General features: G+C 46.9%; 1 protein-coding gene across 3 annotated transcripts in view; it reads left to right on the forward strand.

Annotated features, from left to right (window-relative positions):
- The first annotated feature begins 1,620 nt into the window (after nucleotides 1–1,620).
- The window catches only part of NDST2 (N-deacetylase and N-sulfotransferase 2), a 122,761-nt gene continuing 103,454 nt past the window's right edge, over nucleotides 1,621–20,927 (forward strand). For all 3 annotated transcript variants that reach the window (XM_015866640.2, XM_015866635.2, XM_015866638.2), the window contains exon 1: nucleotides 1,621–1,727. The gene's annotated coding sequence lies outside the window, so the exon portion shown is untranslated. The remainder of the gene's footprint in view (nucleotides 1,728–20,927) is intronic.

The following is a 20,927-nucleotide window of genomic DNA, read 5'->3' on the forward strand; positions in this document are numbered from 1 at the left end:
CTTTTCTTGGATACTCTCTGGCTGTCCATTTACTCTGTAATTACAACTATATGCTTGTATTATTCCAACTATACACAATGAAATGAAGAATGAGGTCAATCTGAAGAGATGGGTGGCAAACAATGGGCAGAACACATCCTCCTTGTGAAGGTGGCCTGAACTGTGAGATAGTCCCAGAGTTCTTAAGAATCGTAAGGAGATTCTACCCTTGTTCATCCTATGATAGTATTAATGCTGATGTTATTTAAATTATCGTAAGGCAGCAAATGTGAACACTTAATTTGCTGTGGGTGTATAATGCCCATAGAAATATCTCATACTGATACTTGGGGAGCTCTTCAGTGTCTAGTGTGCTGTTGTTTCTTTTATGCTCTGGCCTTCCCCTTTGAAAGAAATGGGTTTCCTGACCCATTGCCATGTAAATAGAAGTGGGCAAGTTGGAGATACTCTTTTCTTTCAGTCAGTATGCAGGGAAGCCTGTGTGCAGGTGTGTTTAGTTGATGTTTGCGTTATTTGAAATCGTAAGCTTTTTGTATCTTTAGTAGGGCCAGGGATGTCAAGGACCTGAAGGGCTTCTTTTCTAACTGGTGTATGGGAAGGAAATGAGGGAGCATGTGGGGCAGGGTGCTGGCGCCAGAGGGCATGGGGAAGGTAGAGCTGCTGAATGCTGTCTTTGCTTCAGTGTTCGCTGCCATTGCCTGCACGCAGGTACCCTGACCCAGGAGGTGTGGAAGCCTGGAGGTAGGAGGGCTTGGCCTGGGGATCACGTAGGCAAATATGGCATCGAAACCTCTGTAGACCCCAGTGGGGCGTTGTGGATGTTAAAGCTGGGCTGCTCCCTATCCGGGTTATTTTTATATCGAATTGCAGTTTGAAACGTTAAATCCAATTTCACAGAACGTGGTTCTGGGTCATAACTTTGTGTTGTGTGTGATGGCTTCCCTCTGCGGGGCTGGATGCGAGCAGCTGTTGGGAAGCAAAGCTGCCGCACCGGGCCAGGTGCAGCCTGTTGCTGCTGGGACAGCGGCGGGCAGGGAGGCGGTGTTCAATCTGCTGTGAACCCTCCGGCACCCGCGTGGGTTCATTCGACCACCTGCCGCCACGTGCTCGTATCCCGCAGCGGGGGGCGCTCAGCGGGGAGAGCCGGGCACAGCTGCCTCCTCGCCCCCCGGCTGCAGCAGCTGTGCCGAGGGCGCGGGCGGCCGCGAGCCGGTAAGTGAAGCCCGGCGCGAGCTGCGTGCTGTGAGCTGTGCGCTCCGAGCGCCTCGTGCCGACGGGAGCGCGGCTGCCGTGCCGCTCCTTGCATCGCTTGTGCTTCCTGCTGCAATTTTCCCCGTGTTTCTGCGTGGGCAGCTACACGGTGCTATTTCCACACGAAAGCTGCCGCCCGCCTCGCCGCCTTCACCCTGCAATTGGCGCCCGCGGTCCCAAACCACACGGTCCCTCCGCTCTCGCTCCGGGCGCTGCCCCCATCGCCGCTGCCGTCCCCGGCTCCGCTCCTCCCGCGGCCGGGCCGGGGCTGGGGGCAACGGCGAGGCGTGGCCTGGCGCTCCTCCCCGCGCGGAACATGGCGGCCGGGCGGCGCGGCGGCGGCTCCCCCAGCGGCAGGAGGGACGCCCAGCGGCCGGGAGGCGGCGGGCCGCGGCCGGCCTGAGCGCTCCGAGCCGCGCCGGGGGACTCAGCCCGCCGCAGCCGCCGGTCCGCACGGAGCGGCCTCCCCGCGGCAGGTGAGGAACGGGAGGGACGGCGGCGGGGGCCCGGGGAGCGGCGGGGGAGGGAGCGGAGGCGCTGCCGCCCCCGAGCGGGGAAGTTGCGTCCCGGCCGGGCGCCGCCGGGGGGAGGTGAGAGAGGGAGGTGAGAGAGCGGCCTCGAGGGGGGATCGGGGATGGACACGGTGCTCCCCCATCCGTGCCGGGCGGCGCCGCCGCGGCCACCACCTGTACGGGCCGGGAGCGGCCCTGGGGCTGCCCGGCTCCTGCCGCGCGTGGCCGGCGCTGCGGCGACCGCGGCTCTCAGCCGTACGGAGCCCCCCGGCGCTGTGCTGCGGGGGCTGCTGTGCCCGCTCCGCTCCGTGCGCTTTGCTGCGGTGCTCGGGGTGCTGCGGTTCCTCTTCCCCCGGTCCTGTCGCATGTGTGCGGCGTAAATAAAGCACGAGGCGCCCCTGCTCGTCTTTGAGTGAATCAGCGCTGTGTTGCCCGAATTAGAAGTGGGCAAACGTCGTGTATCTGGATTTAACCGTGGGCTCCGCGGCCGCACACTGGGATTCTTTGTGACAAATGGCGCCAGAAAAACATCCCGGGCTGTTAATTGTAGCGCGCTGCTCGTTAGGAAGCGTGGCCTTCCCGGGGTGGCACAGAGCTGAGCTGCGCTGGGACGGACCAACATGATGTTCGGGCACCCGCTGTAACCGGGCTGGGAAGCGCGGGGCGGCTGTAGCTCCGGGCAGTGGCCGTGCGTTGGGATGCTGTGTGTGCAGCTCCGCACGGGCCAGAGGGAAGCACCGGCGCAGCACAGGCTGCCGTTCCACGCTCGGGGCAGGGCTGTGGGTGGTGCAGGTGCTGCCGCGGTGCCTGTCCTGCCATCGGCTGCGGTGGTTCTGCACCGTGCACTGCAGTGCTGCTGCTGCCATCGCACCGCGCCCGACGGGTCGGACCCAGCAGGGCTTCAGCACGTGCTTTGTGCTGCACGGAGCTACGTGCCGCGTTGGGTCCTGACACACCGAACTGTGCTGGTCTGAGCCAGTGGAAAAAACTCCCGACTGGAGCTTGGCAGCAGCGTGAAGTGCTCTGAAACTTTTCCACTGTCAGCAGCTGTGAACACGGACATGCCTCTCAGGGTTATTGTTTGATGCGCTCCTTGCTTGCTTTTCAAAAGGTCCTTCCTCATCCCAAATTGCTCTTGTTCTCGTTTCTCTTAGTTTTTGCTCTTTCCCCAGGTACACGGTGTTATCTCCCTCACTGCTCATTTTCTAACAGAGTTCTTAACGTGTCTTTCCTTCCTCTGTTTGGATGTTTCCAGTGCCTGTAAAGCTGTTTTTCTTTGTATATGTGTGGTTTTGAATGATGAACTACTGAAAAAATTGACAATCACAAAGGGAAGCTGCGGAACCTGGAGGCAGAGCACAGGCTGTGCTGTGTCTGCCCATGTACCCTTCCACCTTGGTGTAAAACTGGTGTGGCCTGTGCCTGCTGCACGGTGCTGTGTGGGACGTGTCATCTGCCTGACCCTGCCCTGCATCCCAGCTCACAGCTGTGTCCTGCTTTCCTATTGGCGTTTTGTGGTTTCTCTAAATTCAGTGAACAGAGGTATCTGGTTGCAGGTGGTCCCAGTGGGGCCTGCAGCCCTTCTGTCCTGCTGTTGTGCCTGTTAGTGAGCTCTGATGCCTACTTTGGGATCCCGGTGGTGTGCCTGAAGCACACAGCGGTTCCACGAGCTGAGCCGGGTGGATGGGATAATCTGCTCTGTTTTAATTGGCAGAGTTGTTTACACATGATCTCTCACTGGTTTCCCTCTTTTAGAGGAATGCATCTCTGTCCCTGATTACAGTTCAGGTCAAAATCCCTCAGTACTTGCAGCAAATCTCTTCTAATTGGTCTAATTTGCCTTTCATAAGACTGTATCTTAGTTCTCCTTCTTACAGGATCCCTTCTCCTGCTCTGCAGCATAGTTGATTGCAGGACGTGGTGCAGGCAGGGCACAGCCCTCTCCATGTGCGGTGTTCCCAGCTCAGCAGGAGGTAGGGCTGCAGCATGTGTATGGTCAGACCTGTCCCTGAGACCTCAGTTACTGAGTGAGTGCTCCCATGCACTGACTGTGCTCTGCTCAACCAGCACTGCTTGTGTGGGAGTCTTGTGAGTTCGGGTTTCCCCGTCTTGCTGCCATTCTGGTCTCTGTGATAGTGAATGCTGCGGGGTTGCTACTGCTGCCTGCAGGGCCAGGTCTGGAGCAGCTCAGGCTGGCAGGAGCTGAGTGCTGGGAGCTTATTTTTAGGAGGCCCAGAGTACCGTTTGGCTGTGAAGTGTGCTGTGATTTCCCCAAGTACAGCTGCATTGGTTAACTGGACGTCACACAGAGCTCATAAAGCTTGTGCCTGGGCTCAGGTGCTTCTCCCTGGCCTGTGGCTGCACGCTGTGCAGGCAGTGCCTGCTCCCAGCACTCCCATATCAGCCGGGTGTGGGGCTGTGCTGACTCTGCAGTGGGCTCAGGGGAACCAGAACGTTTCTTCTGTATAGATCAGTATCCAGAAAAGAAGTGATACGGATCACTAGGCTCCATCCATTTGTGCCCTGTTAAAAATACAGTAGAATCCTTTAGAGCTGAACTGCGAATTAACCTTCTGCACCACGAAGATTCCCTCTGACGTGGGCTGCTCTGATGCCTTTGGCCAGTGAAGGCGATCGGCCATAGGGCTGTGAGATGCGGTTCTTGTCTGAGTGCCTTTGGCTTAGTAACGTCACAAGGTCTGATTTCACAGAAGCAAGAACTGGTGTTTGCTTGTGCTTTAAAGCTGTCAAACACCACAAACAAGGAGAAGGTGGCCACAGCCTGTCTCAGCCTGCTTTTGAATTTGCCAAGAGAAATGAATGATACAGAATGAGTAGGAACAGCATCATTCAGCACCTGCCCGTGTGCTCCCACCCCCACGGTGAGGCTCAGAAACACCTTTGTACGTGTAGCTGTGTGCCATGAGGCTGCTCTGCATCCATGGAAACAACAGTTCTGGGTATCCTTGTTAAAGCAGCAGGGACTGTTCTCTTCCTGTGATGAGACGTGGGCTCCTTGGAGGGGGAGGCTCTGAACCAGAGGGGAGAGAGTGGGACGTGCCACGGGTGTGATAAATGGCATGGCAGGGGTCACAGCCCTCGGGCCTGGAGCCACCGCTGCTGTCATTTATTGACCTGTGGTTGTCTGCCGTGGCTACAGAGTCCCAGGGGAGCTGGGCTGGCATTGCTTGTACAAGAAGGAGGGAGGAAAGAGGGACGGGGAGATGACAGTTTTATCCCTCCTTCCCTCATCCCTGCAGTTCTAGTCTGCCATCTGGTCTTCCGCCTCTGTTTCTCTGGTCTCACACATTCTCCATCTCTGCACCAGGAACTTCCCAGGAATATGGTGTTCCTCTGAGTGGGTCCTGTCGGGGGTTGTGTCAGCACTGCTGGGTTATGAGCAGGGCGGCTTCTCTTCCTGTAGTCATTTTTAGTCTGATAATTCCAGATGATTCCCTTAGCCAATATTTATTAGTTTTTCAGCATGTCTCTAATTAATGCTGATGTGCTTGGCAGTGCTTCTGAAGTAATCAAAGTTTACGTGTGGATTTCTTTGAGCTCTTCATCACACACAGGCTCTTAAATGTTTGGTCACTTTGCTCTGAGTTCTTCAAGGAAGCGGTGGTGGGAGAGGCCCGCACTAAACCCAGGTAACAGAGATCAACTTGGAAAAGTTCAGGCTTGCTTCACAAAGGGTAGGGAGAACCTGAGCTGCCTGCTGTGTTCCCTTCATGTTGGGGGTGCATCTCAGCTCATCCTAAAGCAGAGGAGGCCACACCTGGCCAGACCAGTCGCATTCCCAAAGTTCTTGTCTTTCTGCTGAATGTAATTGAAACTGAGGGTGCTTCACTGCACACTCAGTGCAGATGCAGAAAGTGTCAGCAGAAGCTCCTGGCAGGAGATGGGTTGAGCACCTCCCAGAGTGGCACTAACGTGCTTCTAATCCTGGACTCCTTCCAATGCAGCACTCTAATATCTTCACTGATAATTGATTTATGTAAATACAACTCTTCTGAACTCAACTCTCTTTTCCCATCTTCTTTGCAGTGCTTTTTTCTCTGGTTTTCTTCTTTTTTTTCTTTTTTTAAATTTTGGTTGATACTGGTGTAGTGATTCTGTGCCACTTGCACTTGATTCTGAAAGCTTTTGTAAATACGGAATGTTATAGCACACTCTGCCATGTTGATCATCTCTTTACTGTCACCTCACAGGCAGGATCCCCCCCGGCTGGTACCAGGACCTTGCTGCATCCCAGCCTGAGATTCTGCTTGGCTCTGGGAACAAGCTGAATGACAAAGTGATCTCTCATGTCCTGCGTGATTTATTTATTTTTTTGTCCAGCTTCTCTCATGCCCAGGCTGGGAATTGCACAGCTAGAAGCTCTGTCTATCAATGACTGACAAGTTCAGGCTTGAAATGGACCAGCATGGTGGTGCGTTATGTCCATAATGTTGCTTGAAAAGCATAGAACAATTTCACAGCAAGTTGAATAACTCTTAATGTTAGATGGTCTGAGGTGAATGAGGAGCGGGTGTGCTGGCTGACTCCTTAAAGTGTCTTCTTGCATCTGTCATGGCCTGTACCTTGTTTGTTTCTCTTCTGGGGGATCATCTGTGTGCCTGTCTGCTCTGTGTGCAGGGCCATCTCAGATGTGGTGTCACTGTGTCACCTGAGCAGTTGAGGAGCTGAATTCCTCAGCACCTCATTGTTGGTGAATCCCGTGTTCTTGAGTTATCAAAGGCTGTGGAGGTAATAATAAAGTAGGCAGAGACTCCAAAAGGCACCACATCAATCAGCACTGAGCGGCCTCGTGTGAGGTTTGCTAGAGCTCAGTTTCATCAGCTTTTTGAATCTGCTTTAAGGAGACTGATATGAGCTGTCACAGCATCAAATCTGTCTTGTTAGTGGGATAAAATGGGGTCTTAGGCTGGTCCAGAGGCAAATTCATTTCAGCACTGAAGCCTGGAGAATTGTTAGTCTCTGTGTCCGTGTTATTGTCCAGAACTCTTCTTAAGTATCAAGCCTTCCCTTCTCCATTTCAGTTACAGTTGGCATATTTTGATTTGTTACTTCTAATTTCCTTGGTTTTCTCTGCCTTAAATGTTCTGGAATCATTCAGTGATTCTGCAGTTCAGTCTGAATGTGCTTTCCTTTTGGCTGAGTCATAATCATCTTCCTTGTAAGCAGAGATCCATCACTGTCTCCTGATTTAGTTTTGTCCACAGACTTTCAGCTATATCCTCCTTCACTGTTCCTGTTTCAGTTCTGGCCACTTACTTGTATCAAAGCCTGATGTGATAAGTCGAGGTTACTGTTTATGTGTGCTGTGTGTGCTAGTGCCTGTAGGTTTGTGTCATGTCGCTGTGCAGGAGTAAGGTGGGTGAGTTTCCTTGGCCCAAGTCTGTATAAACACATAAGCACAGAGCCTGCTGCAAGGGAAGCTTGCTTTGCCTCAGATGAAATATTGGTGTTTGCCTTTCCCAGCATTGCTTCTGAGCACAGATTCCTTGCTGACCGCACATGATGGTGCTGTGCTGGTGGCAGTGGGCAGAGCCAGGAGGTCCCTCTTAGTATTGTTGTGTTTGTGGGCAAGTTAAGGACCAGCCAAAGGGTTGTCCTAATTGCAGCTGGTGCTCAGCTGAGTGTTTCTGCAAGGCTGGGACAGTTAATTTTTCTGCATGTTGTGGGGCTGTTGCATTATTACCACACTTGCATGTTCCTTCTAGCTTTTCCCCACTGCTAGATGCAAATAGGGTGAAGATGCCCTTTGAACATCCTCCCCTTTGTTTGCACTAATGCTGATGCTTCTGCTGAGAAGAGCAGTCCTGTCCTCTACTGACCCCGCTCAGCATTGGATGAGCACTCAGCAAGCAGGATCAGGAAGCTAATGTGGAAATTAAGATAAACAGAACAAAACAAACCTCCCTTTTTGTTCTTCAGGTTGCAAAAAAAGTAAGTTGTTTTTTAGTTCATCGGTTGGAAACACAGTCAGGCTGAAATGCTGTTGTGATGGCACAGCACAGAGAGCCCTGGGGGTGGGATGGGTTTGGGAGGTGCCAGGACTGTTCTTTTAGGCAGAAAGGTGCAGCCACTTAAATAAATACATGCCAGGTTATCACCTGTAGAGCATACAGTCACGTGGTGCAATCTGAAGAGGAGCCTCTCACTACTGCTCCTTGTATCAGTCCAGCAACGTTTATAAATGCCACATTTACCCAGGTGAGATGCTGCTAACAGTGGTCATAACCTGCAGGAGGATACAAGAAGCAGGAAGAACCGCAGGTGGGCTGTGTGTCCAGCAGACTGGGAGCCAATAACTGCAGCTTTGTTGCTTTCTATTCTTTTCCACTTTTTAATTGGACAGTGGGTTTGTTTTATAAAGCTTGAAGAAAAGGTAGCAGTAGCTGTTTCTAAAGGAATTGGATCCTGGTGAAGAGCAAAACAGCCACTCTGATCATGGGGCAGAGCAGAGTGAGGCTGCAGGTTCTGCGCTGTAGCTCTTGAGCTGGTTCTGCAGGACCTTAAAGCTTCACTAATGAGGAATGCTGCACTATCTTTACATGTCTGTGCAATTTACCAGACAGCTCATGTCAGAAAACCAGTTAGGTTTCATACCTTCTTTAAAAAAAAAGGAGTTCCTATGTATTCCTCAGTGTCTTTTCCTATCACCGTGCTGCCGAGTGGCTGACCTGTGATACTGTTCTGGGCAGATCTTCGGGGACTGAAGTTACTGTGAGTGCTCAGGGCCCCTTCCTGCTATTATGTCTTCCTGAAGAGCATCCTGTGCAAGGGTGAAGATCAGCCAGAGGCAGTGCTGCAAGGCAAAGCAGTGGAGATTGATACAGTATCTGTGCTGGAATCATGGCTTTCCTTGAAGTGTATGTCTGTATGCCTTTTCATCTCACAGACTCTGTTCAGTGGTTTTAAAAATGAGTGAACTTTAAGGAAAATTTAGACAAACAGCTCTCCATACAGATGTAAGGTGTAAGCCACAAATTAAATATTCTTTTTTCCTCTGTTTTCAGTCTTTGCTTTGACCTGAAAAAAAGTGCCTTGTAGTCATGCAGAGGGTGTTTGGCCTTCGTGGCTGGTCATGTAGGAACCCTGCACTTGCTCTGTCAGGGTGGGACTGATGGTGCCAAGCTTGAAGACAGACATTGAGAGTTCCGCTGTCTCTTGGGGTGTCAGAGGCTCTTCCTGGGTTTGTGTGAAATTTCATCTTCCTTTTTAGCCATGACCTTTTATGATAGCTGTCTTCCAGTGTAGTTATGGAGCTGCTGATGGAGCTGGGGAAGTGGCTGTGGGTGTGTGAGTGCAGCTTCTGGGGCTTCTGTGATGGCCAGAATTAGATAAAGGAACTCATAGCTGAGTGAAACAGGAATGACCATGTCTGCACAGATGTGAGGATATGGCCTAATGCTCACATCTTACCTGTGGGTATCCTACAATAAATTATCCCCAGGTAAGAGTTTTTGGTAAAATCTCCCCATCTAACATGCTTCCACCTGATGGGAAGGATGAGAAAGGAGAAGCAACAGGAAATGCTTTGTTTTGTGTGATACGATGGGAACAAACTGGATGCTGCAGGGGAATCCATTCTGTGAGCAGGAGAAAGCTTCTCATTCCTGTCTGCTCCCTGTACACACTGAAACTGCAGAAGTAGAGATTGGGAGGGGGGGCAATGGAATTAAAAACTGGAAATGGCTTCTGGTACTGATCTGAATCTCGCTGTGAGTTGGCCAAAGCAAAGGACTCCTTGTTCTGTCACTGTCACCCAACACCATTTTAAACAACGATGAGAAAATGTCACATCAAAAGCTCTGAGAAACGTATGCTAATTGTTGTTGTTTTTGGAAATGGTGAGTTCTGGGAACCAGCACATGAGAGCAGTGCGTGAGGTGGTCCCTCCCCTGTTGCGGTTGCCCGAGGATGGTCTCTCTCTCCAGGGGACCAAGCCACGCAGTGCATTTTTTTGGCTTGGCAAGCTTCCTGCACAAGGTCAACATTCCCATTACGCTGGTAGCACAGCAGCATCATGCTTTAAATGTACGAACTGCGGAGGTTATAAATGGCTACTGATTTCTGAATGCTGCAATATTTAACTATTCAGCTTGAAGCGTTTTATTAAAGGGGCCTCATTACTGGAGCAAGTGCCAAGTGCTTTAAAAATTCTGTGCCTATTTAATGTAGCTGCTATTGGGCATAGCTAATCACTGCTGAGGCTCAAAACCTTCAGTGCATCTGGGAGCATATATGAGAGTGGGCAGAGGAATCCCGTTTCTCTTTCTTCTTCTGTAAGAGCTCTTTCTCCACAGAGATGCAGTTCCTGCTATTTCTTCTGTGGTGTGTAGGGCATAGCAATATGCAGGCAGCAAACTAATGCAGAGTACTCTCCCGTCTGGTGTTTCATTGTTCATTCTGCCCGAGGCTTTGCAACCTTGGTCTTTTTTAGTTAAAATCTTTAAACAATGGGTTATCTGTTTTCACAGGCTTTACCGTATTTGAAATAGCAGTTACCCTTAGGCGATTGGCTGAAGATTACAGCAATAAATACATTCACCAGAGCCCCCCAGCGCTTCCAGGAGCCAGGCAGGCATAGGATTGCCTCTGCCATATTTTTCTACTTCTAACTCCAGTGAAGTGTGTCGGCCTCTTAACAATTTGAGATAAGCTCTGTTCCTTCTGACCGTTTGCACTCTGGCAGGTTGTGAGAAAAGGGGATGTGTGTGGTGAGGCTGAGCGCACCCTCGTTCTGCACAGGGAACCCTTGCTCTTGCTGGATGCTGGTTTCTACTGTGTTACCAGCCTGGAGGGAGATCAGGTAACCGCTTTGAAAGCCAGGTTTGCTTTCTTCCCTCAGTGCCCGGTGATAGGAAAATGTCATTCCAGATTCTCAAATTGGAATGACTTCAGTCAATATTGACACTTCTGACCTGTGTGCGTCAGCTGCTGTTTTTCTGATAGAGGCGCAGGGGCCGTTCGGCCCCACAGCACAGATTACAAACCAGTTGCCTCCCAGTTGTGATATCTGACGTGGCAGTTTCTGCAAGAGCGCTTCCTGATTGCTTTGTCTAAGCAGCGAATGTAATGTTTTTCTTCTGTTACTATGAGATCTAAAGTAGTTTACAGATATCAGACGTTCTGCTGTGTTGCTTTGGAGAAAGATGTCAGCTGTCAGGAGGAGGCCGAGGAGTCAGTCCTAATGAAAAGCTACATTTTCTGAAGCGGTTTATTTATGGTTAGAAGAGCTGGCTGTTCGTCATATGGCTTTGCATGGGCTGTGCTTTGCACTATGGGACTTCTTCTGAAGACCGGCTTTATCTCAGGAAAGTTCATTGCACAGAGAAGCCTGTGATGTCTGTACATCTGAGGTGCTGTGAAGATTTCCACCCCAGCAGATTCTATTGATTTTTCAGCAAACGCTGTTTCTCAGCCTTCAGAGCGGTTCTTATCGCTCTGCATCATGCTGCCTCATCACAGTCAAATCATTTGTGCTGGTTGGCCGCTGGCTTCATCAAAAAGCCCTCCCAGCACATGTATGCACATTGAAAGAGGAGATAATTCGATTATCTTTGGAAAGCTTTTCTACTTTGCTTCATTTTTTTTTTCTTCTTCCCAGTGGGTATGTAATGATAAGCATTCCCCAAAATACATTGTATCTGCACAGTATGTAACACAGATTACCTTTGTCTTGGAAAACTCTCGGTTTACTTGTGAGCCAGAGATACAAACATTGTAAGTATTTGTAAATACAGTTGAATCAACTTCAGCAGTTTGCCACATGAATTTCCACCAGGATGTATGGGGAGCGTCGAGTCTTTTCTGAGACGAGTACTTAAAATTATAGCAGCATTTTCTGCTGTGGTTTTACTCTTTAATATTTCAATTTGCTGCCAAGGGAAAATCAGCCTCACTTTTTTTTTCATTAAGTGGGTAAGTATTGAGGGAAACTGTAACTTCTCTGCACAGTTTTCTCTGTGGCAAGTTCTGTGTGTGCTGTGGAGGGCCTTTATAGCAAGGCTGGTGTGATTTTTCACTTGTGTGGAGAGAGAAGCTGGTGAAAAGTGTATGAACTATCGTGAAAATAAATGTTGTATTTTTACTATGATTTTATATATATATGTAGTTATTGATATTGAGTGTTGATATTAAATACTGTTTTTATGGCTTCTCCTATGTGCTGTAGGTCCTTGCCTGTTGGGTATGGTCAGCACTGGAGTTAGTGCCAGTACTGAAGGTCAGTGCTCACATCTGAGCTCTGCATCCTCTTTATGGACAGGAGGGAGCTCCTATACAGGGGCACCCCAGGATTGTGAGCTAGAGCATGCCAGTGCACACACTGACTTGAGTACATCCTTAATGCAGGTGGTTGCTGAAGCTGTAAGGTGTGGCAACTTGAGGCTATGGCTGCTGGAGAAAATGAATGGGTTTTCTCTAAGGAAGGAAGCATGGATCCAAGAGTTTTAGTACCTAATGGTATTAGTCAAACTTATGGAACCCAACAATGCATGTCAAACTGGCATTTTTATGTATTAATTCTTCTTACTGGTGCTGGAAAGTGGTATATGCTGTTTGTAGCCTTGAAACAGTGGGAGTAAGATCTCACTTGCTGTGTTTGCCAGGCTTTTTCCCTGTCTTTGGGGAATTAATTGCAAAAATATCACACCTTGAATTGCTTCCTGTATTTTGTCCTTTGGTCTTCTCTTCTGTGATAAGAGCATTAGTGTTTCAGCCTAAGTGACGGCAAAGCTTTGCTAGCATATGGAGAGAAAAACTGTAAATCTGAGTGCTTTTAAGGAAAAAGGAAGTAGAGGGGCTGAGGGTGTGGGAGGTCGTATGAAACAACTTAATATATCATTTGTGAGTCAGTAATTTCCTCTTTCCTTTTGCAGTTTTCTTGTCCGCATGGGGTATTTTATTTTCCCTTCTCAAGTCAGATTCTTTGCCCTGTTTTTTGGGAGGCGGGGAAGCTGCAAAAATAACATGCATCAGTGCATGTGTTTTTCATGCCATAAAAATGACAGGAAGAGCAAGGAAACAGGAATCCACTACTGGATTCCTGCAGCTTGTGGGATAAACGCAGATCAGATCCCTCTCCTAATCCATTTGCTACTCGTATAGGCAGCCCACACGCCTGGTCACCTTGAGCTTGTCTAGCCTATGAAGAAGCATGTTTCTGTAGAACATACACAGATGCAGTCACCAGCATGTGAAACTTTCAGGTGTGTTCCTGTGGATGACTGGAAGGAAATCCTTCCAGGCTGAAGGCTGAAGCAGCAGTTTGGAGGGGTCTGATTCCCTTGTCATCTCAGTGGCATGTTTACTGCTGAACCTTTTTAATAGTTAGGCTTGTGGAAGTGTAACCACTTTCTTCCCCCTTTTTATAATAAATGTTTGGAACTGTTTTCTACAACAGGCTTTCATGTGATTTTTCCCTGTAGAGCTTATCTTTGTGTAAATTCTATTTGTGAGGATTTAAATTCGGGGGCTCTCAGTGGACTTGCTATGTTTTCCATAGACTGTTAGTCCTAAAGACTAGCTGGTGTAGCTCAGCAATCCTGTGATCTGGTATTTCTTCTTAACTGGAACTGAACAAAAATCTTCCGAGCTTTGTTAGGCACTATAGTTAATGTAGACCAGATTTTCCATATTACCAAGTTCAAATCCAGACCTTCACTTTGGAGAGACCAAAGAGGTTAACAATCAGTCCATTGCTTACTTTGTGTTAAAACAACCAAATGCTGTTGTCTGTTACAAAGTCCCTTGCTGGAAGATCAGTACTGGCGACCTGCCTGCAACATTTAGGATGTGTGCTTTTCATAGATTCCTTAGAGTTGGAAGGGACCTTTAAAGGTTGTGTAGTCCAGCTCCTCTGCAATGAGCGGGGATGTGCATAGCTCCGTCCGGTTGCCCAGGGCCCGATCCAGCCTTGCCTTGAAAGTGTCTAGGAGCAGTGCTTCTGTAGTGTTGTAGAAATTCATTAGTAGGTCATGCTAAGAGCTGTGATTGATATTTAAATTAGATTTTTGGTTATTTAGCTCTAGGGGAAAAGGCAGATGTTCCATCCAGAAGCTTTCTGCTTGCAGTAGGCAGTACACTGAACTAGAAGTGGGGCACAGCGGATGTCAGCGCTGCTGCCTGGTGACCTGTGTCTTGCTGTGTCTTTTCAGCTCTGTGGGCCATGCAGGGATGCTTTTGAGCCTCTGGGGCACAAAGTTGGGATGGGAGAAAGGCACAGATTTTGCTGGTGGATTTACGAAAAAAAAACAACACAAAAACCAACAAGCAGCAGGAAGTGAGTCATGTTCCACTGCCTCTGTTAGCAGCCCCGAGAGGAAAAATCTGATGGATGCATGTTTTCCATATTAAATAACAAACACAATAGGTAGGAAAAGGTGTTGAGAGTTGGAAGAGATATCTAGGCAGAAGTGGGGAAAATCAATCTGAAGAAGTACTTTATGAATGTTTCAGAAACAAACTAAAAAGACTATGTTGATTTGCAGTTGACATTTTCATTTTGTGCCCAACATTGAGTTCAGCTGTTTTTAAGCTCGAGCTGATTTGCCTGTGCCAGAAGGTGTTTTTCAGGATCAAATGGAAAAATGGCGTTTACTGGAGGCCTCTCTGCAAAACGTTCTGCCTTTTATCTCATCTGCATAACGTGCATCAGTGAAAGGTGCCTGCTGTGTCTGCTCCCCGCCTTGACTCCTTAATTAGCAAGTGACTATTTTTAGTTATTTTTCAGCACTGTTTCAAAGAGAGGTGAAATCAGATGGGTTGGGTGCAGATTACTCTTTGGAGATAGTTAAACTGAATTCTCATTGATAAGAGGAGAGAAACTGGAAAACAGTGCCTTACATTCAGCACTGGTCTTTGTCCTGTGGGTAGATCGTTCACTGTTGCTTTTTTTGTTGGATTTTTGTTTTTTTTCTCCACAGGACCCATAAAATGGTGGTTTTCCAACTGGGTGTCGCTGGATTGTGTCTCAGGTTGACTGGGAACTTGTGAGCAGTGAATGGGGTGGCTGCAGTGCTTGTATTTCTGCAGCTTTTAAGAGGGAAGGAAGGGTCCGGCAGGTGGGATCATTGTTAGTTACAGCCTGTGCTGACAAAGATGGATCTCTGCATCTTAGCATGAAATCTATGGTAAAGCTCTACAAAAATGCTGTGTGTTTCACTGATGGTTTGATGTATGACCAGGTTGAATGTCTTTGGCCTCATCCAGATTGAATGCTTTTGGCCATAGCCCCTGGGAAAAGCGCCAGCTGGCAAAATGATGTCACTGATATTTGGTTGTTGCCAGCATCAAATGACTCAAGGCTGTTGTAAGAGCTTCTTCCATTTCAGATATGGTGGTGTGATCTCATTGCCAGGAGATGTCCTTTAGTTCAACACTTTGACAATGTTGAATCATCCAGAGTTGTTATTCTAATAAATGGAGAGATGGTATTAATGCAAGTTAAGCCCTTACTTCTGACATCAGGGAAATAGTATGAGCTCTCCTTATTTAGATTTCTGTCCATGTTTTCCAGGTGTCAATACAATAAAAAAAATAAAATAAAATAAAATAAAATGAAATGAGAGCATCTCTAAAGATAGATAGCAAGATGTTTAATCTATTTCAGGGCCACCTGAAATCACAAGAGATGAATTATTGGCTCTGTGAGACTTCTTAATTGAGGGGAGGGTCACACACTTGGTATCAAGGTTTCCATGTGACAGGGGAGCCAGTGGGCATGCTGACAGAGGTTTTGGTGTTGGCTTTGTTAGCAGTTCTGGCCAGGTCAGGAGATAAAATGCACTCAGGACTGTGATAGGCATATCTGAGTGCCCTGCTTGGTCCACACTGACAGTTTGGAGTGGATGAAGAGGAAAATTTTCCATGTTAGAATCAGTAAGTATGTTTTCAATGTGTTTCTTCCTTTCTGTCAGTTCATTAAGGAACACCTTTCAGGTGTTTTTTAGCTGTTTATGTACCACTTTTCTTTTGCTCTATAAAACTGCATCACGAAGATCTTGGTTTCTGCAAGCATCGCATCCTGCAGTTAGGAATTAGGTCTGATGGCAGGTTCAGAAGAGTGGTGCTCCAGTAAAGAGCTCATTCATACAGCTGTTAGAGCTGTTCTGCCATCGAGGGAGGAGCGTCTCTAGTAAACTGCAGATGCTGAGAAACAGTTTCTGAAAGCAAGGTGTTTTATTAGGATTATTACACTGGTTAAAAATGTAAGGTGGAAACCTTCTGCAGTTCAGGCAGGCTACATAAATTAAAAGCAGGCTTTTCATGGGGGTGAGGAGCAGCAGAGAATTGTTTGGAGCAATCCTAATGACCTGTAACAGTCATAGATCCCATTACCAGCACGTTATTCAGGCAGACAGTGGCATGTATCTAACCTCTTCTCTAATCTCGTTCTACTTATACAGAATCCAGTGCCATTTCACTCTGTGCTAAAGTCTGTCTGCTGTTGTGTCTGCCCAGGCTGGGGCCCTCACCTCCCAGTGTGCACAGCAGGAGGGTGGCAGGGCTGTGGGGCTGGCCTGGCGAGGGGAGCTGGGTACAGCTGGGTGATGTGTCAGTGCCGGGAGGGCACCGGCTGTCCTCCATCAGTGCTGTGTGCCTGGCTTGCTGCTGCTGGAATGCGGAAGAATAAAAGGGAATCAGTGCATTGTAGCTGGTGCCTTTTGTTTTTTGATTTTTTCTCATCAGTAGATTCACTCTGTGTGTATTAATTAGGTAATTAATTAATTCATTATGAGATTTATGCTGCCTCCTTGGCTTGTTTTATCTCAGAGTCCCAGTGATGTGGTGTGAGACATTACATTTTTGCATTTTGGAGGCTGTTGGGAGAAGCCCTTTCATAAAAGCATCTGAATAAAATTCATTAAGAAACCAAAGGCACCTTCGTATAACAGTTGTTTCTTATGAATGACGTTTTATTTCATATTATACTGGAGGTAAATTAATTTTATTACAGAGTTGCTATTTCTTTATGGAAAGATAATACTCTTGTATCTGCCCTCTTTTAGCATGTGGTCGTTGTGTACATTATTGCCATCTATCTGCTCTCATCCCTCTGTTTCCCTTCATATCCTGTCCTTTGTCCTCAGAGCTGAAAATAACATTTATTTAATACTTCTGAAACTGGAGACTCTGTTTCTGGTACTGGAGAATACATTTGTGGTCGGAATTGTTTTTATCCAAGCTCTGCTTTCCTGCAGTTTCTCGCATGCTGTAGCTGAAAGGATATTGGCTGTGTGTTAGTGAGTGCTGTGCGGCTGGAAAGGATACGTGGAAGTGAGAGGCAGAAGCTGATATTTTCCTTCCCTGTGTTTTTTAAGAAGAAACTAAATATAGTGAGTGTTAAACAGATGGTTGTGTTGTCTCATAATAAATATTTGAAGAAAATTAAATTATGTCCTCTCTGCTTGCTGACGGCAGTCTCAGCCCACATAGTAACAGCGGTAGTAATAATAGGAGAATTTACAGTGTATTTATTTCTTAGTTCTCAAGGTGAGGTACCTAGGAAGGCTGGATAAGGAGGATTATTTTTCAGTGTAGGAAAGCTGAAGAGATGTGCTTGAGGTTACCCAGCACCTCAGTGAGCTTCCAAAAGACAACACACATCCCTTTGGCTTCCAGACAATGAGATTTCATTTTAAACCCTACTGCATTTCCTTAAGAACTTCTCTTTTTCTTAATTTCCATTTAATTTTGTATGAATGTTAACCCAAAGGAGATGATAAGAGTAGATGTGCATTCCTGTCTAGCGTATGTGAGCAACAGGCTTGTATGGAAACCTCCCCAGAGGGCCCTCCTGAGAGCCGTGCTGTGGAGAAGGTGATGGATGCCAGAGAGATGATGAGGACTCAGCTGAAATAAGAGAGAAATGAGAGGTTTTATTTATACAGCTGAGGTTCATCTTGTGATATTAATAGAGTACAGGCATTGCTTTCAGAGAGATGGGATGGATTTTGTATTAGTTGAGGTCAGTGTACTACTCTCTGGTACAAGCCAGCACATCCTGCTGCCATTTCGCTGTTCACATACATTGCCTTATCTTTAGTGGGATGGCTTTTCTGTTTTCTACTGTAAGTCTAGATTGCTAGATTGAATGCCACGTGTGAGAAATATGAGATGAAAGTGAGGACTGAAATCTGTCACTCAAAGGTGAGAAGATTTGGCAGCAGAAGCGTTCGTTGGCTGTGGTCCATCCTCTTCTCAGGCATTTGCAGATGCAGTGGAAAGCAAGTTGTGGAGTTTGTGTCCCGCTAACCCATTTCCTACTAAATCTAGTGATACTTTTCTGCTCTGTGACTGGAAGTAGTTGTTTCACGTGGTGTGAGTGGAATTTGTAGCACATGACAACACGTGCAGCAGCAGCAGCTTGCTTGCTGTTACAGTACACTGTATAATTGGGAGTGTTGGTGGGGAGACCTGGCACTCTCCAGTGCCTCAGTGAAAATTTGTCATCTGTCCCAGCTTAAAGATGTATTAATAGCATCCTGATCTGTTATATGCATGGTTGGTGCTGTTGCCTGGATACTAACATAAAGTGATTAGAAGGCTGTCATTAATATACAGGGGACAAAATAGGTCATCAAGTACGCAGTTAGACGTTTCCTGTTTGCCCACCGTGTGCATCAGTACTCATTGGTTTGTGTATTGCATTGTGCTTTGCTGTAATGCTGCACTGGCTTTTGTCACTGAGCTGCAAGCACTGTGTCAGTGGTACCTTCTGTCAATTTCCTCGGTGGATTCTTCCCTGCACTTTGAAATAAACCTATTTTTCTCCTACTGTTTGTACCCATCCCAAATATGTTACCCTGCCTGTGCCTTTGATCAAATTCTGTCTTGTCTCTTTATTTCTATATGCTGTTGTGGATTTCGTTTCAGTGTGCTGCATTACTCTTCCTGCTAAATGTATAACCGCTGTGTCACGTAAAGGAGTGTTAAATGTCTCTACAAAAGTCCCTTGTTTTTTAACATCTCCCTAGGGCCTTGTAATGGATTTGTTAGGGCTCTGGGGAGATGTCTCTTTCTAACCTACTTTCTGGTTCAGCTGTTCTCTGTTCCATTATTTCCTACAATGTTCCTGATTTTCTTCATGCAAATATATGCTTACTTGCCTCTTTGCCTTGCTTTTTCCAAGCACAGAGGAAAATGTGACAGTTTTGGTGATGTATTTTCTGTTAACTCTGTTTGCTCACATATAGAGGTGCTGTACTTTATTCCAGGTGTGATTTATTTTTCCCCACAAATGTTCTAGTAGCATTCTGTGATACTTCTGTTTTAAGGGCACAGTGTCTAAAACAACTTTTTAGTTTTCCTGGCCTAACTGCTAGCAGATGGACCACAGTAACTGAGTACTTGGTTTGCTTCAATTGAGACATAAATTGTTTGTTTAAAGCATGTTTTTGTAGGCCTTTGCTATGAGCTGACCAAGAAGGAAGAAAGAAAGCAGTGATACAGGCATCCTGAATTCAGGATGGTAAAGAATGAAGTCATGGATCCTTCCTCTCAGAGCATGGCTTTGTGTTGTTTAGCACTCCTGTGGGTGAGCATTAAGTGCAGGCATCTTCCATCAGTGTGCTTTGGTGATTAGGGAAAGGAATGCAGAAGGATTGTTTTGTGGTTAATATGTTGTAATGGGGGGTAGAAAATTTGACGTAGGTCCCTTGCTCTGCTTTTCTTGTGCTCTTTGGTAATTAAATTCCTTGGTACTTTGGTTCTGGTTTTGTCAGTTTAGGATAAGATTTCTGTTCTGATTGCTGTGTGCTCTCTCTCTCTTCAGAGAAGTATGTGGGACTGGGCTGGTCTTCTACTAAGGATGCAGAATCCCAATTGTATACACAGACAGGGATGCGTGCCTGTGTTTGGCTAGATTTCATAACATACAGCAATCCCAATCTTGGCTGAAGCTTCTCAGTGCGTGCTGTAATGTAAATAGCAACGAGAACATAGTTGAAATAAAAACAATGTGATGCTTTTCAACAATTTGGTCATGAAACACAGCTTCCTGCCTTAACTGTAGGTGATGTGTTAGGTTTTGACATACACTCTGTATGATGGCTTTCAGAATTTGTGGGTCTGTGCACAAACGTGCAAAGTAAATTCCTGTCTGTCATTTAGTAACTTTATTTCTTTGAAATCACAGTTCCTATTGCGATATAACCCAGTCTCTTTCCTGGCTTGCTTTGCATCATAAAATACGCTTAGGAGAAACTGGAAGAAAGGAGGAGATGAGTGTTGCATCAGGTTAGAGCAGGGATGTGTACCTGATGATCAGCTGTGTTGGAGGAAGTACTAAGATCTCCATAGTAGACAGCTGTGAGTGAGTTTTGGAAGCACTTGAGAAATGTTTGCTGGACAGAGAGATTAAAAAAACCCAAACCAACAGGACTGCATAAATACCTGTCTCCTGTGTTTGTGGAAACTGCAGATGATTCTGTTTTCATATGTCTTACTAGCCCTCACAAAGTTACTGCTCTAATGATGAATAAAATAGGTATGCGTGGCTGATTCTCTTCTGATTCTGCCTTTCCATTTTAAACGACTTGGCTTTTGATTGCAGTGTGTGTTTTGTTGTTGCTTGAAGTAAACAACTTGCTTAGGCACAAGGCATCAGCTGTACAAATGCAGAACGGGCAAGGCTGGCCAAGTAGCAGGCCTGTGGAAAAGAAGCAGGTGGCATGGAGAATCATACCTCCTACGTGAATCAACAATGCAAATACTGTGCATGAAGGAGCCCAGCAGCTGAGACAAGTAATCTTTCTAGCATGAACTATAAGACGTCAGCTGGAACACTGCAGCCACTTTTGCACGCCATACTTAGGAAAGATGAGGACCAACTGGAAATAGCTCATAAGCAGTAGCAATGAAAACGTGACCTACAAGAAAAGAAAGAATCAGGATTGTTCAGGCTGGAGAAGATAAATTCATTTAAAACCTTTCAAGTGCGCTGCAAAGAGAAAAAGAATATTTTTTCCTTCGTGTTCACGTAGGGTGAGATCACATGTAGAGGGCTTAAATTGCAGAGTTTAGGCTAAACTTTAGGAAAAGCTTTCCAACAGCACAAGTTGTTAAACAGAGAAGATTGCATAGGGACCTCCTGAAGTCCTGCCTTGGAAAATGTTAGCAGAGATAAAAGGTTAATGTGTCAGGAATGCT

This window comes from Coturnix japonica, chromosome 6 (genome assembly GCF_001577835.2).
Source record: "Coturnix japonica isolate 7356 chromosome 6, Coturnix japonica 2.1, whole genome shotgun sequence".
In the NCBI taxonomy this organism is placed as follows: domain Eukaryota; kingdom Metazoa; phylum Chordata; class Aves; order Galliformes; family Phasianidae; genus Coturnix; species Coturnix japonica.